General features: G+C 32.7%; 1 pseudogene; it reads right to left on the bottom strand.

Annotated features, from left to right (window-relative positions):
- Nucleotides 1–5920: 5920 nt before the first annotated feature.
- Nucleotides 5921–10247, bottom strand: LOC112940717 (F-box/LRR-repeat protein At3g48880-like; annotated as a pseudogene).
- Nucleotides 10248–26635: the final 16388 nt, after the last annotated feature.

Genomic DNA, 26635 nt, shown 5'->3' with positions numbered 1-26635 from the left:
GTTATGTTGATGGTTTGGCATATCATTTTATCACTGATTGTAGGGTACAATTCTTATAAGATGATGTAGATATTTCCCACATATAGGATTTTGCTTACACTGTAGAGGATATTTCTCAACGGATTTCTAATACCCACAGGATAGGAAGCAGAGTAAGAGGGTTCTTACTATGGGGTCTTATAGGTAGCCATATGGTGATTTTAGACCCCCTTTCCATCAATATCCACCATGTCTTGTGGGTAGTATCTTAGCAAAGGTGGAGGGACCACACATTAATTGTCATAGTAAGTTAAGACTAGGACCGAGCTTAGGCTAGCCTGAGGATCGTTCTATACAGATAACACATCCCACCCTTTATTGTACATAATGTGGTATGCCACACATTGGGCAGTGTAGATAGGGTTCATATTCATTTTATGATGTGGGCATATAAAACATATTTATAGTTAGTGCCCGAGTAGAGCAGAGTTGATTTAGCTAAGCCTTCAGGATCCATAAAAACATCTTCACCCTCAGTTTGTGCCCCATGACCAGCACCATAGTCATCTCAAGATCATTTTTGATGGAAAGTTGAAGGATATAAATGATCGAGCGGTGGTCAAAACCTTTTTTATGTACACACAGGACAACATGATTCAGAGTCATCCCTAGATCTTGTTACAAGTATATTGACGATATATTCTCATGTTGTTTAGGCATTGAAATATCGTTGCTCTAATTGTTTAATATATTACTCCATTTATTGATTGTAATATTGACATGAAATTTGAGTTGTTGCCCCAACAAGATGGGGTGTCTACACTAGTTGTTTATTCTATTTTAGCTAGTCGTTCCTATCAATGTTGCAGGATGTTTATTAATGATCATCCAATCCAGCTGATTTACTTGAGTTGATTATGCTAGATTTTGATCTTATCAAGGTATGATTTGTTGGCAGCTTGCTATGCTAATATTTAATATTTTGCAACAATTATTAGATTTCACTTTCCATGTGAGCCATTCTCTTAGTGGAAGGGTAATGCGAAAACACCTAATTGTAATTTTATTTTATACCTTAGGGCTCCAAATTTTTTTGATAAATGTTGTATATAATACATGATTCATGTACATGATACTGATGGGGAGCCCATAACTCTTCACATATTTCCTATCATGAACGAATTTTCAATGGTATTCCCTGATGATATTCTAGGAAATATCATAAAAAGGAAATTGATTTGTCTTACACATTCTTCCTGATACACAACTTACATGGATTCCGACATGTAAAATTACATCTACAGAATTGAGAAAATTGAAGGAATAACTAAAAAACTTGCTCGATAAAGCCTTTATCAAAAAAGTAATTCCCCATGGGATGCCCCAGTTCTATTTGTCTGAAAGAAAGATGGATCCTTACGGATGTGTATTGACTATAGACAGCTCAGTAAAGTCACTATAAAGAATACATATCTTCTTCTACAGGTTGATGACTAATTCTATATGTTACAAGGTTCCAAATACTTTTACAATATTAATTTTTCATCCATTCACCATTATATACGAGTGAGGGAAATTGATATCCCAAAAACAACATTTAGGACGAGGTATGCCCATTTTATATTCCTTGTAATGTCTTTCGGGTACAAAATTCCCCTGAAGCTTTTAGGAATCTTATGACTTGGATCTTCAAACCATTCATGGTTGAAATTACAATTTTATTTATTGATGATATTATTATTTATTCACAGTTTGAAGCTGAGCATGCACACCATTTGTGAAGTATCATGCAGACTCTCAAAGATTGCATGTTATATCCTAAATTCTCTAAATGTGATTATGATTTACTTCATTTTCTTTTCCTAGTCATGTTATTTAAAATGAGGGTGATAAGTTCAATGGAAAAATATTAAAGGGGTGATGACATCGTCGAGGACTTCGAATCAAATGGAGGTTTGAAACTTTCTAGGCCGGGCATAGTATTATTGAAGGTTTATGAACAGATTTTCTTCTATTACTGCACCGATAAAACAATTAACACATAAGGCAACTATGTTTTAGTGAACTGAGGCATGAGAATGGAACTTTCAAGAACTAAACAAATCTTACCACTACCCCTATCTTAACTAATCCTGATGGTAGTGAGGGCTATGTTGTTTATTGTGATGCCTCAAGAATTGGTGTAGGTTGTGTTCTTATGCATCATGGTAAGGTTATTGTATACGTCTCTAAACAGTTGAGGAAGCACGAGCACAATTATCCTAAGCACAACATTGAGTTGGTTGGAGTTTTGTTTGCCCTAAAAATTTTGCAGCATTATCTATACGGGGTCAATATAGATATTTTCACCTATCACCAGAGCATTCACTGCTTACTTAAGCATAAGGAACTAAGCCTACGAGAAATACTTAAGCAGAAGGAACTGAACCTACGACAAAGGATATGGATAGAATTATTAAATGACTACGATGTTGATATTTTATATCATCCTCATAAAGATAATGATGTTGCTGATGGGGTCAGCCGGAAGATCATGGTTGTTCTACGTTACGTGAAGCTGATGGGGTCATCCGGACGTCCACGGGTATTCTAAGTCACGTCAAAGCTGATAAGGATGGAGTTAGAAAAGACCTATTCCATCAAGTTAATTTACACGTATGTTTGGTAGATGCTTGAGACTAGGGTGTTTTCATTAAGAATATGGCAGAATATTCTATTATCACTGAAGTGAAAAGGAAGAAACATAAAGATCTCGAGCTCAGGAAATAGAGGGATAAATTTCCCACAGTAGCAACACCACTTATTTGAGCTAAATGTTAATGGAGTCCTTAGATATTAGGGTTGCTTATGTTTACCGGCTATTGGAGAGCTCCATACAAATATTCTTTTAGAGTCCCATTACTCTATTTACGCATCTCACACTTGCGCAACCAAGATATATCATGACCTTTGACAGATTGTTGGTGGAATGGCATGAAAAAAATATTGCGGATATTGTAGCTGAATGTCCCAATTGTCAACAAGTTAAATGAGAGCATCAGAGGACTGAAGATCTATCCCAATATATTGAGATTCTGTTATGGAAATGGGATATGATATATGTGGACTTCATCACTAATTTCTTCGCACTCCACAGAGGTTTGATTCCATTTTGGTACTTTATTCTTTGTTAGGACGACATAAAAGCTTAAGATTATGCTAGGCTTTACATTAAAAAGATTTTCGCCTTCATGGAGTTCCATTATCCATTATCTCGACCAAGGATCTAAAATTACAACACATTTTTGAAAATCGTTTACAAGGTACTAGGCACTCAAATAAATTTTAGCACCACTTTTCGCCCACAAACTAATGTACTGGAAGAACGTACTACTTAGACCGATGATGATATGTTACGTGCTTGTGTGCAGGATTTTAAAGAAGGTGGGATATACATATTCTGGGTTTTCTTTTTGCATGTTTCAACTTCCAGCCAATAGTCTTGATATATATATATATATATATATATATATATATATATATATATATATATATATATATATATATATATATATATATATCTGTGTGTGTGTGTGTGTATATATATATATTTGGGTTGTTGGGGGGGCCTTGTTGGCTAGATAGTAATTTTTTTTGGCTTGTCTACGATTGTTTGTAGGGTTTATTCTCATTCAGGTCATAACTTTCAGGGTATAGTATTCAAATTTTAGAGGTTATGTTGCTCAATATTTTTGTATCACAGTTTATTAGCTAGTATGATTTAGTGCCTAACTTGTTATGATAAGGTATCTAGTGTTAGTTACTCCCCCTATTCTAAGGTGTGACATCTTATACCCATGCTACGTTTATTAATTTTTAAAGAGGAGCCCCATGGTTTTCTCTAGGTGATATAACTATTTGAGAGGTAATACCTAGTACGTGAATAAATAATACTTAAGTTGTGAAATGGAATGTGAAAGTAAGTTGTAGGTAGGTAGACAGAGAGATAAAGATTTACTAATTGTCATGAAATCTTAGTTGGTGTGTGTTTCTAGACTTTCTTGGTTGTCGCAAGTAATATAAGGTGTGAGCAATCATATTGATAATTGTGTTAAGTACTAGACACTAACCATGAATTTGAGATAAGTATCGTGATCAGAAAATTTAAATATGTGGGTGATGGTGTTAGTTTTGAGATTTGATCTAATGGGTCTAACAAGAAATAGATAAGGAGATCAAAGTGGTACCTTGCAATGAAAATGTGCTATTATTACCCATATAGGAGAGACATGAAGGTAGAGCATTAAGGATACACCTGAGATGGTATGTAGCAGTACGAGGTCACAATTGAGTTGAAGAGAAGCATTTTAGAAAGAGATATTAATACATTCTAATGGACAGTTCGGTAGTCATGAGATAAAATTTTACCGATTTATAGACTAAAGGGGATATAAACCAATTCAAATATTAAATAGGTCCATATATTTAATGTGTCAAATTTGTATCTAAGGGGAAATGATAATATGAGAAATCAAGTTAAGTGTTGAGAATAAGATCATAATGAGTTCAAAACAACATGGGAGAATTCTTTTCAGAGGTCTTTTTAGTAGTAGAGTGATTTTAAAAGGAGAAGTGTAATGTTCTTATCATGATAATGATGGTGTGCTAATTCCATCAAAGGTCAGAGGAGGAAGAGTAGAATTAGGTTTTATTATGAGAAATAGTTAATAATATCCCTTAGTTGGTTACGAGTAATACTGCGGAATATTCTAGTGGGTACGACGGAGATGATTAGAGAATGAAACTTTTTAGGTGTGAGAGGTTTAGTCAATTAACTTTTCTTTAATTTAGAGAAAATAGATGAAACAACATAAAACCCAAAAAAATATGGGCATACAAATGTATTAACTTTGAAAGGATTTTATAAAGAATAGAAAATCTCATCCTTGTATGTGAAGGAATCAAGATGATGTAGAAATTAGAAATATGTAAGGGTATTTTTTATTGTATCGAACAATTTTATTCAAAAGTGTATTGATCTAAAAATAATGACAATCCCCCGTATGGAGACACCGTTATTTCGTCTAGCATGTACTCTTGAAACATACCTCCGAATACTGGTGTCATTGAATCATTCAACAAGAACAAAGTACACAAATATTTAATTATTCAGAAGAACAAAAAAATCATATAAAAACAAGAGGAAATTCATCTATTTATAGAGAACAAAGGGTAGTGTGAATAAATCTTTAAGATGTATCCTATTATTACAGCAGCAACTCTTTTGAAAAGTTACAACCCTTTTGAAAGGTCACAACCTTTTATAAAAATTACAGCTTTTCATTTAAGGGAAAGGCTAGTTTTCAAAATAAATAAATAAAAAGTAAATCCTTATTTGTGGTGAAGCAATATAGGTGGGTTTAGGATTCTCTTTTATATAAAATTATGATATATTCATATTTATATTTGAATTATTTAATACTTTTACCACATCATGGACCATATTCCTCATTAAATTGAAAACCCTCCAGTTGAATGTATACTAAAATATTAAAACAATTTGATTTGAAACGCGTGAGAGGGAAAAATAAAAAAATCTTAAAAGAAGCCCACCTTACCCAATGTATTCCTGATTGTTCATAGGGTTTGGAAAAACAATTCACATATAATGTCGATTGAAAGTCTTTCAAAAAGCTTTTTAAGTGTGATGATCACATAACATGTCATTTTTCTCCTAGGAGCTTAGGTACAAAACTCGCAAAACTATGTAGTAAAATAATAATAATATATTTAGTAAAATTTCTAAAATCTATGTTATTTAACAAAGAGTTTTTTTCTCAAATGTGTTTTTTAAAAGAATTAGTATTACTCCTAAATGCATGTCAACGAGACTTGCCAATACATGCATACATAAATAGATAACAAATACATAAAATCAAGGTTTAATTGTCTTTATATGTTTTCAAATTGCAAGAGACTTCCCGTCGTCCACTTTCCATCGGTCTGCATACTTATACCACGTCAAGAACCCTTCATCATTTTGAGTGCGCTAACAGTTGATGCATGATTCACACATGTACGTTACGAATTTGTCTAACCTAGACGCTTTTTCTAGAAGGGATTCATCAAGATCGGTCAAAATTTTAAGTGGAGCAGATATTGGAAAGTATTCAGTAATTATGCAATGCGATATGTTGAGAACTTTCAACATTTTTTACCCCTTCAAAAGAATAATAGGAATTCTGCACAATCTCATTATTTTGCTTTTATATGAAACTACTTAAGTGAACAAAGTTGCCTAACGTGTTTCAGAGAAGTTATATAGGCAGCAATGTAGGAACACAATATTTTACATGGAACAACCAGCTCAAAAGGTGTAAAAAAACAAGACTTGTTCCTCAATAGGATTTATCCCAACTTCACTAAATGACTACGAGCCTCAACAAACAAAAGAGATTACAAGCGTTTATTTGCATTAAAAATCAACTACTTAATCTCAATTCTACCACACACCTCCAAAGTATGTGTTCCTAGTGTCTTCCAGTTGCCCTCACCTTGAAGACTAAGATTCTAAATTTAGTTTAAAAATCACTGATATAGATATAAAGAAATTACAAATACTAAGAAAGATTCCTAGATTTGTTCTTCTGTATTCTTTGAACGGAAAAGGGCCTAAAATACCATTGAAGTATTGAAAATGGTACACAATTACCCCTCATCCAACTATTGGCCCCCAAATACCCTTCACATCCACCTTTGGGTCCAAATTTACCCCTTCATTAATGGATCAAAATTAAAAATAATTAAATAATATTTTTTAATGACGTGGCACTCAACCATTGGTTGTAATTTCATTATTTAAAATAATTTTAAACCCACTCATTACCCACCCATTTTAACTAAACCTGCCCCACTTGTCCCAATTTAGAAAAAAACATCTATTTAAATACCCTAAAACCTTATTCCTCCAATTTTCACAACTTCCATGGACTCCATTGTCTTCTTCTTCTTCTTCCCGAAGAAAAATGAAGAAAATGTTGTTGAGAAGTAATGTTGTTGGTACAAACTAGGATTGATTAAGAGATATTTATAAGTAAGTCTTAATTAGTGTAATGAAATTAGGAGCCGCCAGGTCTATGTCTACATGTCCATCAGCCAACTTGATCATTTTCTTAATAAAAAGGATAGAAGTCCAAATGCAGCCCCAAATTGATAAAACTTACACATATTTAGTTAGGTCTTCTTCTATTTTTATATGATAAATTTTATTTTAATGGCGGATTTTCTTTAGAGGCAGCTATCAAGATTGACTATTAATTTTATTTCCTGACATTTTCTTCGGGAAGAAGAAGAAGATAATGGAGTCCATAGAAGTTGTGAAAATTGGAGGAATAAGGTTTTAGGGTATTTTAATTAGATGGATTTTTTAAAAAATTGGGTCAAGTGGGGCGGGTTTAATTAAAATGGGTGGGTAATGGATGAGCTTAAAATTATTTTGAATAATAAAATTACAACCAATGGTTAAGTGTCACGTAATTAAAAAATATTATTTAATTATTTTTAATTTTGATCCGTTAATGAAGGGGTAAGTTTGGACCCAAAGGTGGATGTGAAGGGTATTTGGGGGCCAATAGGTGGATGGGGGTAATTGTGTACCATTTTCAATACTTTAAGGGTATTTTAGGCCCTTTTTCGTTCTTTTAATAGAGGCACTTTGAAAATTGTCTCTCAATTATTTTTCTCTATAAGTGTGTGATTATTCTGAACGCCTCTTCTTTTATTTATGCTCTTGTTTCCTTACGTTTTCTACTCCTTCAGTGACTCCTCGTTCGTTTAACCAATATATTTCATTTAGAGTTCTTCTTGCAATGAAACTCTTTCATATAATAAAACTCCTTCTTGAAACAATTTCTCTTCCGATGACTTTGCCAACGTGTTCGGTGTATTTCGTTATTTATCAAAATAATGCTTATTCCAACAAATTCTCCCTTTTGATGATGACAAACTTATGGTACTCCCTTTCATGTTAGCTTTCTATTTTAACGTGTAGCACTTAAACATGGAATTTATGGAAAAACAAATTAGCTATGGGTTAGAAATAGTGCACTCTCATTCCTTTCCCCCCATTTGGCACCCTCAAAAACGGTTTCATGGTAATATACAAAGTATATAAGGAGAATGATATAAAATCTAATCTGCACCACAGATTGGTTATCAAGATTGGAACCGAAGTAGCAACATAGTTAATCAAAGACAGAGCCACAAAAATCTTAATAAGAGTATATAGCAACTGAACACACATAGAGTACACACCAAACACACTAAATTTCTTAAAGAAATAAAGTGCCACACGCAAGATGCACAAAATAACATAGTCCAACAAATAGTTTGGGTAGAAAGAAGAGAATAAAAGACTGATTTTGGGAGGGAACAAAGATGAACTGAATAAGTGTTAGACAGCGATGATTTTTGGAGGGAACAACGTTGAATTGAATAAGTGTTAGACAACGTCAATATGAGCATCCCTCTCTCTAGCAAGTTCATTTTGCAGCTCCACTATATGTGCTTCCGAAGTCACTTTCTCCAGCCAATGGGCATCTTCCATAGAAAGAAGTTGATCCTCTTTGTCAGCAAGCTAATTTTTTAATCGCAGAAAAGGATTATCAGGATTCCTAATAGAAACTGGTAAAACCATATAGTTCACATTACCCAGCAGATCCTTAACTATTTGAGCAAACCACACCTGAACAGGCACGTGAAATGCCTCAAAGATAGGAACCATCGAAAACCCATATGGAAAAGCATGTGCATATGTTTGACAATTAATCAGGGTAAGTCGATGGGAACCTCAGAGTCCAGTATCTCAATAAGATTCAAATCTAGAAAATTTGTCAACGTACAAACATTGTTTACTTGAAAAAATGATCTTGTGGACCACATTAAAGTACAACTTGTGCAATGGAGACATCTCATATTTACTAAAACCACAATGATGAGTCAAATGAGGCTTGGAGGAAAATTTTCTAGAGATGCTGAAAGCGGATGTATGTGGAGGCAAAAGAGGCCACTCAAGTTTCACATAATCACCCCAACCTCAATAAACAAAATTGATCACAAGAGTTTATCTAAACTAAAGATCAACTACTTAATTTCAATTCAACCACACACCTCCAAGGTATGTGTTCTCAGTGTCTTCGAGTTGCACTCATCTTGAAGACTAAGATCCTAAATTCAGTTTAAAAATCACTGATCTAGAAAAAAGAAAAGGCATAAATACTAAAAAAAATCTAGATTTTTTTTCTCTATATTCTTTGATGAGCAGCACATCAAAAATAAATCTCCCAATTGTTTTGCTATGTAATTGCCTGATTATTCTGGAATACTCTTCTTCTATTTATGATCTTGCTTCTTGAAGTCTTCTACTACTTCAGTAACTACTCATTCTCTTAACCACTTGATTCCATTTAGATTTCTTCTTGCAATGAAACACTTTCATAAAATAGAAGTCCATCTTGAAATAGTTTCACTTCAGATGACTTTGCCAACATGTTTCATGTATTTCGTCATTTGTCAAAACAATGCATATCCCAACAATAACTAAAGAAGGTTTAGATAACTCCGTACACCTCACACTCAACACTTTCATGTATAGAGGAAGTGAGACTAGTGACGATACAAGTAGTAAATCGCAGGGAGTCATAATCTTGAGCTCAGAAATTTTCTTGCAACTCCTACCAATTTTCTCAATAATATATGCAAGTTCTCTAAACTACGCATCTTCAGTGATTCAAGATCTTTTTACTCATAAAAAGCACTACATATCGCTTCATTTTCTAGTTTTCACAAGCAGGCATAGTAAGGTGTTTAAGTTGTACACACCTGAAAAGTGGAGATTTAATAAGCTATTTCTTGAATTAAGGTACAATATTATAGAAGGATTAAAAATTACAAGGGAAATACCTCTTGGCAGTATAATTCAACTGATTGTTGTCAACATACAAATTGTAATGGAATATCAATGTTAGTATGTTTCCACGATTAAGGTTCAAATAAATATTTAGGATGCGGGTCAATTTTTCACGAGATGGAGTGTCGACATATACATACGGAAGTATTGAAACTCTAATTAAAATTTAATAGCACTACTTACAAGTCCAGCGTTGCCAAACTGGACAAACTTGAGGAATTACAGAGATTAATTTCAAAAGGTCGAAGGACTGCAATATCTTAACCGTCATATCAATATGAAGTTCCTTCCATCTCCTTACAGGAGAATTTCCATCTTCCATAACAACAACTTCAATCTTTTCTTATTTTGAAATGACATTGTAATATCTTCAATCTCACAAGTTGTTGCAGAACAAAGAAAGGTTATAACATCTCTAGATTCAAAAAGAATAAAAAGTTAAGCCTAGGAATATACAGAAACATAGAAGAGAGTAAAAATATGTTCGATGAGTATTGTGATGCCGAAAAGTGAAGAAACAAAAAAAATATAACCTGGAATTATGTTGGTTGTAGATAACCACAGAAAACTAAGTTCTTGATGGCTTAGCTAGAGGAATTATCACATTTTCAAATGTTATAGGCAACTATGCTCAAAAAGTCAAGTACCTGTTAGATGACCATGGAAGTTGGTATGGAAGACCAATCTACCTATGAAGATAAATGGAACTGTACAGTTACATACTTTACAAAGTTACAGTAGGAAACATTGATCATAAGTAAGTTTTTTTTAAAAAAAAAAACTTGTTAGTATATTATTGATCCCTAAACTTTTCTACCAGTGATGTCTGTAACATAATTTATTTTTGAAACAATGACTAATTAGTGATTCTTAGTAAATAAAGGTAGATGTATTCATTTTTTAATATAAAAAAGTGAATTGTCATATCTCAATTCAAATTTGACTAAACATTTCATTGTATAGTAAAACCTCTATAAGTTAATGTAGGTTAGACCATGAAATATTATTATTTTATAAAGATATTATTCAATTGATAAATTAATATTTATTAATTTAAAGAATAGTTTGAGATTTAATGAAGGTACTGTAATTATATCAAAATAATTGTATATTTCTAATTTATGTATCATATTTATTGATTTGAAATAAAAATATAATTTGCATAATGTACAACGAATACATCAGAATTATTTTATCTTACTAACTAGCTAAATTGCCGCGCTTCTCGCGGTGGTGAACTTTATCAATAATCTACTTCTGAACATATGATAACACATGTGATTTTGAGAAGGTACAACCCTACAATAAGTTATCAAGAATATTTTATACAATGATGAAAATGTTTTTTTAAACTTAAAACGAAATTGATTTGATTCTAAGTGTTTAAAAATATTGTTATTAGTTCTTCATTTTACTATAGTTATATGTAAGTATTTTACTGTCTATATTTGTATTTTGAAAAAGGTGAAAAAATATTATATTCATCAATTGCAAGTGTTTTTATCCTACTCAAGGTCGCTACATACAACATCTAAATATTATCCATCTTATACAATTAGTTGTATACTTGATAAATTAATTAAAATATAAAAGCACATTTCTTTTATGTTGCTCACATAATTTAGATTAAATGATGTCTTGGCAGGTCCCTTATTCAAAATGATACACAATCGATAACACTATTTTGATAGCCAACATACATATTTTATTATTTATGTTTTGATCAATATGGTTAAAACTTTATTATTTTTGGGACTTATAATCTAATGTTTGTAAGGAGATAATTATTCTTTAATATTTCATTAACGTAGATTCATCCTACTTTAAGGAGTCATTCATTTACTCCAACCTAAGATTTGAACCCCAAGCGTTTGATTAAGGTTGGGAACATACTTATCATCCCACTACATTCCATTGTACTTACTAATTGAATATTTCGATAATATACAAAGGTGAATAAATAAAATTCCAAGGTAGTGTTGAACCACCCTAACTTTTAAACACTTAAAGTCCTTTGTTGCACCTCTCATGGATCTTTTAGCCACTGAAAACTCTAGAAAGATTAAAGTCATTTGTTTTACAAGTGTAAGAATTCTAATCTACATACACCAGTAGTCTAATAATTACATAAAAATCTTTATTAACATATATTTAGTTCAACATTATTAATTTACCAAGTATTAATTTATAGAGAATTTACTGTTGATAGTACTTTTCTGGTAAAATTTTCAAACTTTTGTTGATAAAATTAAAAGAAATATATATATATATATATATATATATATATATATATATATACACACACACATATATGTGTGTGTGTGTGTATGCGTGCGTGCGTGCGTGTATGTGTGCGTGTGTGTGTATATGTATGTATGTGTGTGTGTGTATAAAGATATATATATGTATATATATATGTGTGTGTGTATATATATATATATATATATATATATAAAACTCATTTGGGCCTAACACCTAAATTCATTCAGACATAACAAAACAATCTAACATACACAACCATGTACAGAGCACACTTTAGATCTAACCCTAAAACTAATCCCTATAAAAACTTACTTAATTCTAGGGTTTTCAAATCAACCTGTTTCCTTCAGCGCCTCCATCCCTAACCACTTCAAAGATCGATGTTTTCTCTCCTGTATAAAAAGAAGTTCCTCTCTTTATCATATGGATCAATCTTGAATTCTTCTCCTCACTTCAATTATTATCCTCTAAATAAGAGTAAGTTCATTATTTTCCTTACTTCCTTGCTCATACGCCTATTAAACTAACCAAAGTGTCTTTGTAGTTTTGTTCTCTAATTTAGTAGAATTTGCTCATTACTTCTCGATCTAGTATCAAGGAACGAAGCTTATATATTAGGTTGGTGATTTCTACTTCTCTTTTTCTAATCTTTATCTCATCTTTGAGTTCTACTGTTTATGCTACCTTATAGGTGGTGCTTGAATGGAGGGAATGAGTAGCTCCTTTCCGCCTCCTCATACTAGTAGTTAAAACTTCTTCTAGTTTAAAATGTCTCCTTCTGGCCCAAATCCTGTTATGTATCCAATTCTTTTTTTTTAGCGAATATAGCCTAGGCTAGATAACATTTCACATTTCTTCACTACAACATTTTATGTCTCCAACCACCCTAGAAAAGTGTGGCCTAAACTATGAAAAAGTGTGGCCTTTGGTAAAAAGCCACACTTTTTGACTTTAAGCCACACTTTTCCAGGTGTGGCCGAAAGCAGCAAAACCTTAGAGTTTAGGCGCTTTACAAGCGTAGCCTTATCAGCTACGCTTAAAAGCGTAGCCAAAAGGAAAATAGGTCACGCTTTTTACCTACGTTTTGAAGTATTGCCATATGAGCAACACTTTTAAGCGTAGCCTCAAAGTCAAAAAGGCCACACTTTGTAGCTACGCTTAGAAGTGTTGCCTTATCAGCTACACTTACAAGCGTAGCCTAAAAGAGAAAAAGCCACGCTTCTGCTGCTACGTTTATAAGTGTTGCTTTATAAGCTACACTTTGGAGCGTGGCCTTTGCTACCCTATTGTCCACACTTATCAAGTGTTTCCTTTTCTATCTAATGTATGACAACACTTTGAAGTTTTGTCCTTGCTGAAGTGCATACACAATTTACAGTCCTATGCCACAATTTCTAATTGAAATACTCCTATATTATATTGCAATAAATAATCTCTAGCGCTAATAAGTAATTCAAATTTATAGATTTCCCATAAAGTACTTCAAAAGATAGTATGTATTGTGTACACATACCCATACTTATACATCAATACTCTAAATTTGTACACATAAATCAAATATGTATTTAAACTTTTACAATAGTTCAAAAACTCTTCATCATCCACTTCAAGTTTGATCACCTCAATTTCCCTACACGAATAAGATATTGGCAGTTATATAGAAGAGGTAAGACTTTCAGATTGCAACAATGAAATCCAACAGTTATAGAGAAAAGGAATTAATGAGGAGACACAAACAATTAGATTCTCCTATAATTATTTGTGTATTTGTTTGTAGTTATGGAAGCATGCTTTACTGACGGAAATAATGATATATAGAAGCACAAAAGGCATAGTGAAAACATTAACAAAAGTTACAGATTGTAGCAACAATTATGCTAACAACATGGATATTCTACAGAATGCAGCAGCAGCTATAGAAAATATTAACAACAAATCTGCAGATTGCAGATTACAGATTCCACACTGACTGAATCCTCAATATCCATTTCATTAGAAGCCAAAACTCGAACCATATAAAAGCAATTCTATCTTATTTTTATTAGGCAAATGAGGAGCACAACCACAGATGGTGCAGATTGCATGTTCTATAGAAGCCAAAACTTGAACCATATAAAAGCAATTCTATCTTATTTGTATTAGGCTAATTAGAAGCACAGCCACAGATGGTGCCTATTGTGCAAGCTTTTGTGACTGTAGAACAGTTAACTGACTGAATCCTGAATATCCATTTCACTTTATCGGGATCTATACTTTTAGAGAACTCAATAATTTGTATTTTTAAGACAAAGGATCCTTTAACTCTGAAGGTTATCTGTGATTTCTACTAAACATTCAAATCTTTATTCAACTAAAAAGGCTCCTTGGAAACACCAACCTTAACGTAAGGTTAGCAACACGACTAATCAATAATTTGGACTGTAATGTTCCATAACAGTTTGAAAGCTAGTACAGACTTATAGCATCCTGTACTGTTCTATACAAATGCCAAAAAAACAGTGAAACAAAAGAAGAAAAATCTTAGCTAAAATTAAACCAAACACATTAACAACAACTAAAGAGAGAAAAGTCCAGATTGTAGATTACAACAGCAGCAAAAATTAAAGAAATTAAATTAGTTTCCTTGTGTAGTTAATATGTTTAACACGATCAAACAAATTCTGACATAGCAAAACTACACTTCAACCATACCAAACAAGCACAATGAACATTGGTCAAGAGAAACAAAACCTTAGCTAAATTTAAACAAAAGCCACTAACAATAACTAAAGAAAGAAAACTCAGTCGTATTTAGAGTGTTTCGCCACCATTCAATAATATTCAAAACCATATCGAGAATATGTAACAAGTGCAGAGTTACTAAATACTCATCAGAGCGAGTCAACAAGGAAACTAAATCTGACATAGAAAAACTACACTTCAACCATACCAAACAAGCAAGATGAACAGTGGTCAAGAGAAACGAAAACTTAGCTCAATTCAAACCAATGCCACTAACAATAACTAAAGAAAGAAAAATCAGTCGTATTTGGAGTGTTTCGCCACCATTCAATAATATTCAAAACCATATCGAGAATATGTAACAAGTTCAGAGTTACTTAATACTCATCAGAGCAAGGCAACAACGAAACTAAATCTGACATAGAAAAACTACACTTCAACCATACCAAACAAGCAAGATGAACAGTGGTCAAGAGAAACAAAACCTTATCTCAATTCAAACCAATGCCACTAACAATAACCAAAGAAAGAAAAGTCAGTCGTATTTAGAGTGTTACGCCACCATTCAATAATATTCAAAACCATATCGAGAATATGTAACAAGTTCAGAGTTACTTCATACTCATAAGAGCGAGGCAACAAGGAAACTAAATCTGACATAGAAAAACTACACTTCAACCATACAAAACAAGCAAGATGAACAGTGGTCAAGAGAAACAAAACCTTAGCTCAATTCAAACCAAAGCCACTAACAATAACTAATTTGATTCAAACATGAAGTTAATCAATAACAATTACAAACTAGAAGACTATCTGAGACTCTGAGAGGACTAATTTGAAAAAGTACTAATACCTTTTAAAGAATCGGATCATGAGTTGACCCGGATGATTGTAGAGGATTTTGGCCTTTTATAGCTTGTGCACTACCCGCATCAATAGGTGAAGCAATGTTAGATACAACACCCCCTGGCATACCTCGAACATTCAATCCAGGGTTGTCTTGAAGCAATTGACTAAAAAAATTTCGCATTTCTTCTCTCATTTCTTCTCTTATTTCCTCTCTAATTTCATTCATTTCTTCTTTCAGAGAAGTGATTTCATTAGCATGTTTTTGTTTTAGCTTTCTATCTTTCTCATCTTTCTTCAATGAACATGATGTCACTGATCTACCATAGCACCTAAGTCGACCAGGCTACTCCTTACCAAACACTTCCGTAAAAGCATCATCTGCAGTTTCCCCGGAATTTTGGCGATTCTGAAGTTCAGCCGATTGAATAAAATTGAATTTCATATTATATTCAAGTACTTCTTATTTCTCTCTAGCTTAAATGAGTTTATGGTTCATTAAGTATTTTCAATTGACATCCCTTCAAGCATATTAAAATAAATTATCACCCTTTAAACAATGTAAAAAATTTTAAACCTGAATTAAATTCATCATTAATACACTTTTAAAAACTTACTATTGCAATTTGAGTATCGGCCTGAAGTTCCTTTCCCGTTTTTGTACGAGTTGCAATTAACATTTAAGACTTTGATGGTTCCTCATTGTTTTCTTTGGTTGCACGCTACAAATTATATAAAAAGATATTTAAAAACTTATCAATCTATTGGAGGAATATAAATGGATTAAATGTATATGGCCGAAGATGATATGTATTACCAATGCCACGCGTACTCTTGCAAAACTAATAGGTCCCATTCGATGCCTCCATTTTTGCTTTTTCCTGTTTTGAGAATTTATCTCACACATGGCCTATAATTATATAAAAAGATATGTTTGAATTAATAAATAAAACAAAAATAGAATCTATATAATCCAAAATGAGTTGAACAATAGAAATGTAGTATTTTAGCTTTACTTGAACAGTTGGGTCTTTACAATACTGTATCAATTGACGGAATTCATCTTCTGCAATGTCACTGGGACGTTTTGCTAGCATGTCCTCAATTGTACTCTTTTTATCAAAAAATCTCTCTTTAATTTTTTGCTTGTATCACTTCCAAGCATCACGAAATCCAGTCATCACCCACGCTTTTCCTTCTATTGGAATTATGAATTTGGACGATGTAAAATAAAATATAGTTATCTTCAATCTGTAAAAACAAAGAATAAATATTCAATTTAAAAATTAATTGTTCTTACATTGATATATTCCCACATGCACTTTTTAGTATCTTCTGGCACCGCATGCCAACTAGTGTACATCAAGTTGATGAACCTCGGAATCCTTGAAATTATTCCTATAAAGTTGGTGAAATCGGACACTATGTTACCAGTTGGTCTCAAAGCTTGCCCTTTATCAAATGTCACCTCCTTTCTTTCTTCCAAATTTCTTTCGTGAATATCCTTACATGTTATTTTTCCTTGGACTTTTTTCGCCTCCAATATTTCTTGATTTATGTAACAGTAAGTAAATAAGAAATGTCATTTACATAAGTAATAAATCTTAAAACGCTTGAGACATACCTTTCGTACCACAATCAATGCAAATTTCCTCTTCTATAGCACACTCATCCCTATTGATTTCTTCTTGATCCACAAGATCATCAGCTACTGTGTGGTTATCTGTTTTTGTTTCATCGCCTATGATCGACTTCCTCTTTACCTGCTTGAAGTTTGGTAGATCATTAATATCATGTTCTTTCTGTAACCATTGTTCTGCTAGAAACTGATCAAGACTTGTGGCCGGTATGACAGACTTCCTCTTCACCTGTTTGAAGTTTAATTGATCTTGAATACCATGTTGTACCTCTGAATTACCAAATGTTTCCCCAGTCACATAAACTGAATCAGTAACACCTTGCTTTGAAGACATTTGGAACCTAAAGTTTTCCATAGGAAGTTTAATTCTTTTCTCTTGAATGGACTCTCCAGATTGAAATAATCTCTTCTTAGTTTGTAGAATTAAATCCTCAGAATTCTTTCTTTTATGCGCTATTGGTACATGCTCTTTCTTAGCTTTATCATTGCGTTCGTTAGCAAGTTGTTCTCTTTTAATCTTTAACTGGTTAGCAAATTCAGTACTTGATGATATTGCATATCAAAGTTTAGATTCTTTAATGGGCTTTGAGCTTTGTTCGGATTCGAACCCTTTTTCTTTAGTGCTGCTGATTGACTCATTATTTCCGCCTTCTTTTAATATCTTTATTTTCTTTCCTTGCAGTAACTTAACCTACAAAACAATAATAATGTTATTGTTAAATAGAAAAAGCAAACCTGCAAATAGAAGAGGACTGATTTCACCGTGCTAATTAGAACGAGTTGTGAACCAATCTTTAGCTTCCAGAAAATTAAGGGAGTAGTACATAAGGAGGACTGATTTCACTGTGTTGCCTTCAATGCCTTGACTGTGCTGCCTGTAATGTCCAATGCCTAATAGTTATAGGAAAAAATAAGAATTTAGATCACAACAACAATTCACATTTACTAATCAGAATGTAATTTGACAAATGTAACATGCATACTCCAGATATTACTAACCTTAGTTATACAAACCTTAGTTATACAAGTTGTGCCAACATACAGTCAAATAAAATAAAAGTAAGCTAGAATTACATCTTTATCAACAAAACAATAATTACATAAATTAAAGAAGTCAACTAAATTATCGACCAAAAGCAGCCAGACACATAAACAAAGCCTACATTATACATACACATCTTAAGGTGTTTGTACAAAAAAAAGTGAAATAACAAAAAAAAGTGAGTTAGCACTATATGTTCATCATAAAAATAAGAATACTCATGGTGTACAGTCATCATCAAAGTCGACTTCAGATTCAGCATACTCATCTTTAGAATCATCTTCATACTCATTTTCAGACTCGTCTTCACACTCTTCTTCAGATTTATCTTCGAACTCTTCTTCAGACTTATCTTCAAACTCCTTTTCATACTCAACCTCAAGTTGTTGAGTATCAAATTCCTCCGGAGGCACATCAATAAAAGTTTTTGGTATATCATTCCTTACTGAGGGAACTTCACCATCATCTTTTGGTATGGATGGTCCCGTCAAGTGTTCAGACAACTCATTTTCATAATTTTGTGGAAGATCAGATTCAAATTCATCACTCATGTTAAACAAGTTTCTTAGCACAGTCTTCATAACATAATGTCTATCTTGATCAAATGGATCTTGCACATAGAAGCATTGATGTACTTGAGATGCAAGCACAAAAGGCTCTTCCAGAGAGCATTTCTTGTTAAAATAGACATAAGTTAGGCCATACATATCTTTCTCAACCTCATACCAATCACACTTAAAGATAACAACCTTAAAATGACTATAATAGTCTAGCTTAACTATATAAACTATTCTACCATAATAAGTCAAATCTGCAGCAATCGGGTTCTTATCCTTTGAGCTTGCAAAGCTCGTAGTTGAGGCAACAAGTGTAACACCACTATTTTGTGTTTTCCGTCTTGCATCACGCTGCCTAATATGGAATCTATATCCATTGATGAGATAGCCAGAGTATCTTTTAGCAACAACATTTGGTCCTCTAGACAATTTTTTTATCAAATCAGGCACATCCTCTTGCAAAGCACGAGTTTCAAACCATTGGGAGAATTTTTGACAATGATCCTTTGCCTTGCTCCATTTAGATCTTCGCGGATGATTATTAACCTCTTGCATATGCTCTGTACACATCATGTATTTTTTTGTTAAAATTTTAAATAAAATAAATATGTTAAAACTTAATTATACAAATAAAAATACTATATTAAAGTATAGTACCTAATATATTGTTGAATTTCATCACAATTTCCCAATAAGTATGCATGTGCCTGACTTAGTTATTTGTTGTCGAAAACAAATGGATCAGTTTTCTTTGCTCCTATAGGACATCCCTTAATAGGAAACAAACTTACTGTTTCTGCATCAGTTGGGTCATATTCATCATTATTTCGGGTTCTTCTATTAAATCTTGTTTGTACAGCCCCATTCAGATATCTTGAAAATAAATTCATACAGTCTATTCCCACACGTGCCTCTACTATGCAACCTTCTTGATAACGTCTATTGCGGATATATGATTTAAATGTACCCATTTCTCTTTCAGTGGAATACATCCATCGGTTCTTAACTGGACCACCTAATTTCACTTCATTCACCAAATGTATAGCCAGCTGAATCATTATATCAAAAAATAACGGAGAAAAAATCGTTCCAACTGATTTATTGTTTCCCTTATCTCTACTTCTAAGCAATCTAATTCCTCCAATATTATAACTTTTTGACACAAACGTTGGAAGAAGGAGCATAAACGAATTAAAGCAATAGCCACATGATTTGGAAGGATGCTTTTAATGGGTATTGGAAGCAAGTAATGTAACATGAAATGAGCATCATTGGTCTTATAACCAGACAATTTCCTTTCATCCAGTTGCACAGACCTAGATATATTAGAGGCACTGCCATCAGGTAGCTTGGCTGTCTTTAAAACTCCACAAAAAACTGATTTCTCTCCATTTGACATTGAGAAGCAAGCTTTTGCAAACTTTGTTCTCTTATCATCTCCAGCATCTTTTGGATAAAGATTCTTTCTAATTCCCATCTCTTTCAAATCATATCGGGCTTATGCATGATCCTTTGTTTTGCCAGGAATATCTAAAAGAGTTCCAAGAATGCTATCAACTATATTCTTCTCTATGTGCATTACATCAAGTTTATGGCGTAACAAGTTGTGCTGCCAGTAAGGTAATTAAAAAAAATTGACCTTTTTTTCCATGGGCCATTATTTGATCTCTTTATCTTCTTTCCAAACACATTTTCAAAATCTTTTAAGTTATGAAGCACATCAGTTCCCTTTAATAAAGGTGGAGGAGGCCTGAATTCAGGTTTTCCATTGAACAATCTTTTGTTTGCTCTCCATGGATGATCCATGGGTAGAAAAACACGATGATCCATATAACACATTTTCCGACTATGCTTAAGATAGTGAGAATTAGTGTTATAGTTACAACAAGGGCAAGCAAACTTTCCTTTTGTACTCCATCCAAACAACATAGCATATGCAAGAAAGTCACTGATTGTCCACATAAGAGCTGCTCGCATTTGAAAAGTTTGATTTCTTGAAGCATCATATGTTTCAACCCTAGAATTCCACAACAATTTTAACTCATCTATCAATGGTTGTAAGTAAACATCAATGTCATTTCTAGGTGATCGTGGCCCAGATATAAGTAATGAAAGTATAGAATATTCAGATTTCATGCACATCCAAGGCGGCATATTATACGTCATCAACATAACTGGCCATGTGCTATGAGATATACTCATAGTTCGAAATGGATTGAACCCATCACTTGCTAATCCAAGTCTCACATTGCGAGAATCTAGTGCGAAATCTGGATGCAACCTATCAAAATCAATTCATGCTTGACCATCAGCGGGATGCCTTAACTTTCCATCTTTTGAATGCTCCTCATCATGCCACCTCAAAGAATCTGCCATCTTTGAGCACATAAATAACCTTTTCAGTCTAGGAATTAATGGAAAGTGTCTCAAAGTCTTTGCTGAAACTCGATGTGATTTTTTAGAAGACTCAACCTCACCATCAACTTCAGGATTTTCAATATATCGTGAAGCTCCGCAAGTTTAACAAAATTTATTCCTAAACAACATGCAATCATTTGGACATGCATCAATTTTCTCATAATCAAGGCCGAGATTTTTGACCATAGACTTGGTTTTATTGTAAGAGGGAGGAATATTCAACTCGGGCATCGCCTCTTTTAATAACTCTAAAAGAGAAGTGAATGATTCATTGCTCCATCCGTGTAGAAACTTCAACAAATATAAACAAAGTGTGAATGATAATTTAGAGAATCCTGTACAACAAGGATATAATTCTTGGCTTGCCTCTTCAACTAAGTTATAGTATTTCTTGGCATCTTCATTTGGACCATTATAAGCTCCTTTTGCCTGTGCAACATCTCTAAATTGATCATTCAACAATCCATCAATATCATCACGCGAGCAATCCATATCATCTTCAACATTCAACTTGTTATCCCATTATCCATGATTGATCTATCTAGTATAACCTTTAACAAATTCATAGCATATTAGATGATCATACACTACATTCCTTCGAGTCCAACGAATATTACAACATTTTGCACATGGACATTGAATTTCCTCTCCGTGAGGATTTCCACAAGAGTAAGAAAAATCTAGGAATGATTCCACACCATCAATATAGGGTTGACTATACCTTACTAAATTCATCCAATCCTTGGATGGGATATTTGAATTCCTATAAAAAGATATAAATATTTGATATTTCAATAAGAATCATTAAACTCATGATTAAGTTACCAAAATCAGGTGTTATGAGATGATAATATTTTCTTACGTATTCATGACACTTGTGTTATGCCAAATCAAACTTTGAATCCTCCACAAATGTTTTTGAATGTTGATTTTGGTTCTAAGGGAAAATAAGTAAAATTAATAGGATAGAAAGAATTAAGAAAGACAGTGAATTAATAGGATAGACAAAATTTAATAAACTAATCAAGAATAAGGAAATTTTTCAAGAATAATGAAGTGTTCAAAGCTTAACAGAATCACGTGATAAGGTCTACTGGAAACCTAATTTTAAAGAGTTCATTAATTTTACTTCAATTGTTATGTAGCCTTCCAAAATCTAAAAGTGGAAGAAAACCATTAAAGCGATCTAAAGCAAGCAAGTTGAACTAGCTTTGAAGTCTAATCAGAACCTACCAGGACAATAAAACAACTCAATTTACTTCATCAAAAAATCATTCAGAAAAATAAGGGGAGATAACATAGAAGACTTTATATATAGCTTAATTTATCTGTGAAGGGATTTTCTTGATTTCTATTCCTAGTTCTTGTTTAATTCTATATCTCACAGTCAGATATATACTATTAGTAGTAGCAAAAATCAACACATAGAGCTTAATGATTTAGTATAAAGTAAATGAACATAATTAATACATACAAAATGAAGTGATCCTCAAAAGTAACCTGGCTAACAGCTAAACCAAGCTTCACATATCTCTCTGATTGTCTAACCTGCAGAATAAATTACCAAAGATGAAATAGCAAAAACAATATATAAGTCAATAAGCAAGATCAAAGATCTGTTATACATACCCTGTGCAAATATGTTTCTGAATTCTTAGGGAAATCAAAATTGCTAACAACGTTAACTGCTTGATTGTCAATTCCTCTAGTAAACAAATCTGTCCCATCAAGAAAGAATACAAAATTAAGAAATTTAACAATTAATCACTTTTAAATATCAGTTGTAACAGCCCCAAAAGTAATCAATTTCTTCTAAACACAAAACAAAAATCTCTTCTAAACACAAGCTACTGATCTAAACAAGTTCATCAAAAGAATAAATCCTAGTATTATAAAAAAATTGGCTACTTAATGTACTATCGATGAGTTTTACGAATGATTAGCATTATAAACCAAATAATCCCATCAGCTTCTAGGTTCCAAGAAACTAATAAATAATTGAATGCTATCCAAAACCGAAAAAAGACGGAAATATAAAAATATTGAAGCATGCTGGAAATGGATCTATTGAAATTTAAATTGTTACAAACTTACTCACTTAGATCAAACTAATAATACAACGTAGGATAATTTTTTGAAATTTTCAATAGTAAAGGAGCAAGTACTGACCCTTCCCCCTTTTCAGTAATAATCATAAAAGTGAAATAGAGAGACCAAGTAAGGAAAAAACAAAATGAAGCCCAATATCAACACAACATAAATGTATTTTTCACAAGCAAATTCAATGGCATCTTGTGTAATCCAGCAAGTCACTGTTATCAAGGACTGTGAACTTGGATATCATAAGTAATTAACTAAAGTAAATATATAATACTAACTTGATTTTGAATCCCTGCATACCAGTCCATACCAAAAACAGAGATGAAACCGAACAACAAAAATTGAATCGAACCGAACAAACCGATGCAGGCTCTGAGTGGTGTTTGATTTAAATCAACTTAGAGAATACAAAAACCAACACTGGTATTCCAACAAAAGCTCCAGCAACTATAATGATCTTTTTTTCATGATAAAAAAAATAACCAACAAGAAACAGAAAACCACCTTCACAATTGGATACATCAATAAAGGAAATACATCAACAAACAAAATAAAGGATGATTTGAATAAAGAACAACTACAAAAAATAGAGGAAAATATAGTTGAGACGTTCTAGAAGAGAGAAAGAGAGAGAAAAGACTTAAGTAACAAGTAAAATACCTCAACTATCACCCAACCAAATATACAATAAAAGATGCAGCAACAAGCCAAAAACAAAAAAAGAGAAAAAATACATTAATAAGCTGATTCTGCCAATGTTGTTAAAATAAGTCGATGTTCAGTAATAGAAGGAAGTTAGCATCTGAGATTTTAAGCAAACAATACAGACGATTCCAACTGACTTTAATTTTATTGACGAATTGATATGCAAAAGAAGCAAACAATACAGACGATTCAAAAAATAAAACAAGGACTACAACTAAGGAAACTTGTACAAAATAAATGAAAACTAGAGGAAATTTAATCACCTAAATGGGTTATCATTATTTGGGAAATACCAATAGAAAGAAACTGACTTCACACTTGACAACAGAAAGAACTGACTGTCCGAACAAGGATAAAAATCTCTCAAAACTAAAAATGAACTTTAAACTGAAATTATCTTAATATTGACATTAGCGACAAAAACATTGAAAACCACAAAAGAAAAGATAGAGAATGTCATCTTTAAGTTGATTAAACACGGACTTAAAGATCTCAATTTAGATGAGATAGAAAACAAAGCCTATCTTTGATCAAGCCGACTAATCTAGGAAGTAAAACAACCATGAAATGATGCAACAACATGGCATGAAACCAAGTTCTAATCCATTTGAAAATGATCTCTAGGAGAAAATGAAATGTCATAGCTTGTATTTCCAAAACATAGAGAATTATATAAATTAGCGGGTACACAACATTCATTACATGTTTCACAAAAACAGTAAAAAGAAAAGATTGAACTATAGCACACAAGAGAACCTAATTAAACTAGGTTGATGAAGACTGGCAGAGATGCAATAATCTGCTTAGCTTTGGGAGTGAAGGAATAGCATAGTGAATGACAGAATGTCTATTAATGAAGGTACCCGCACGAAAAAAAGAAAATAATCTTAGTTTTTCCTATGCTATAGAATTTCAAATAGAAAAAGAACACAAGCAGTAATCAATCAAGATTTTCCCCAATAGAAGACAGGTTGGAAAAGTGATCTATTAAGAATCAAAATCTCAATATACAATTTTATATAAGTGTATAAACCATATTGAATCAGTGTATTGAAAAACTAGTATAAACCATGTTAAATCGGTGTATTGAAAAACTAGACCACTTGTTCCTACCATTCAAGTCTTTTATTGCATTTTTCACCTCCTACACAAGAATTCCAAAAGAAAGGATAAAAAGGTTGACATGGTTCATAGAAAAGCACAAGATAGGCACTACTAATTTTTTCTTTTCCTATATTGGATGGAATGCACTTGAGAAGAAGCTTTATATCAGAGGGTTGATCAAAGACATCTTAGTACCTGCTCATTACGGAAGGAAACAAATCAAAATCTTCTTGAACAGATTGATTTTTGATACCACACAACGTTATTAAGTTCCTTTCAAACTTCTATATTCAATTTGAGATGCAACAAATCTCAGCTATTGGAACACACACCTTAAAGAACAATAGTAAATAGTGAACCTTGAGGATATACTTTTACCAACTACTTGCACAATTTGCAGGTACAGAAGACACAAACAAAATGATGCAGAAATTGGTGAATATGAAACGCAATAGACGTACAACGCAATACAAACACAAAGATATATACTTACAGACTCAAATTCTTTGAGTATTAATTTGCTCTTTCTCCTCTACTCGAGATTCATAGGTCTAACATTGACGTTCAGATTTTCGAAACTTTCTTCCCCTACTTTGGAATTTCAACTGTAAGAACCCCCGAATTAATCAATTCCTTCTAAATACAAAACAAAAATTTAATCAATTAACAAGAAGATTGTTTTAGTGCTAGATTATTAGTAGAAAATAAGAAGGAAACTCAACTGTACATAATTTTTACTTACACTTGACAAAATCGGTATCGGAGAAATGTTCCGCTAAGCTCTTTAGATTTTTTAGATTCCACACTTTAGTTCTTCGATCCAAAGTTCTTAAGCTTCAGCATTTCATCCCTTTGAGAAAATAATGTTCTAGAGAAGAGAATCTGCAGCTCAGATGTTGATCAGTACTTCAGTTAACCTAAGTTCTTCAGCTCAACTACGTTCTTCAGTCAGCTACGTTCTTCAGCTTGTTCTCTTCGATCTTCACTTTAGCTACGTTCTTCAGATGCTCTTTAGAAATGGATGTTTTTAGAAACTTTTAGAAGCCCTGTTCCAGGAAAGAAGAGAGAGTGAGAGAAGTTTTTGGAAATGTTTTATTAATAATATTTTTGGCAAATAAAATATGGGAGGGAGAGTTGAAAATGTTGGATGGAATATAAAATTTTAGTGAAAAATTTAGGCCACACTTGTAATGTGTGGTTTTTACAATTGTAAAAAATAGCACACTTTAATAGTGTGGTCATATATGTAAATAGATGTTGCCATTTATTTCATATTATGACAACGCTTACAAAGTGTAACCAATACCATTAAAGAG

Source organism: Solanum lycopersicum, chromosome 1, assembly GCF_036512215.1.
Source record: "Solanum lycopersicum chromosome 1, SLM_r2.1".
Taxonomy (NCBI): Eukaryota; Viridiplantae; Streptophyta; class Magnoliopsida; order Solanales; family Solanaceae; genus Solanum; species Solanum lycopersicum.
This window is presented reverse-complemented; position numbering and strand designations above follow the sequence as displayed.